Source organism: Ipomoea triloba, chromosome 16 (assembly GCF_003576645.1).
Source record: "Ipomoea triloba cultivar NCNSP0323 chromosome 16, ASM357664v1".
In the NCBI taxonomy this organism is placed as follows: domain Eukaryota; kingdom Viridiplantae; phylum Streptophyta; class Magnoliopsida; order Solanales; family Convolvulaceae; genus Ipomoea; species Ipomoea triloba.
This window is the reverse complement of record NC_044931.1, coordinates 17,867,488-17,867,988: the sequence shown is the minus strand read 5'-3', so window position 1 is coordinate 17,867,988 and position 501 is coordinate 17,867,488.

Genomic DNA, 501 nt, shown 5'->3' with positions numbered 1-501 from the left:
GGTGGCATCTCGGTGAGATCGTCGGGGAATACGTCGGGGAATTCGCGTACTATTGGAATTCGATCCATCTCGAGTTCCTCTACTTCGGCGTCTTGCAGCAAACAAAGATATGCTTCGCATCCCTGGCGAACACACTTCTTTAACTTTTGCATCGTCAACAACCGTGGCTCGGGTTCTTGCCAACTCCTCGGTAAGATATTCTTCTTCCCTTCGGTCCTTGCAGTACAACCTTTCGCTCATGACACACGATCTGAGCTTTGTACTTATCCAGCCAATCCATCCCGAGTACTACATCGATGCTTTCAAGTTCAAAACGAATGAGATTTCCGGGACAGTTAAATCCCGCTATTTCTATTGCAACGTCGTCATAACCATCCTTACAGGATACTACTACTCCCGAAGCCGTTGCGACGTTGAGATCTAACTTAGCCGTAGGCCTTAACTTTAGTTTATCAGCGAAGGCAGAGGATATAAATGAATTGGTAGCCCCAGTATCAAATA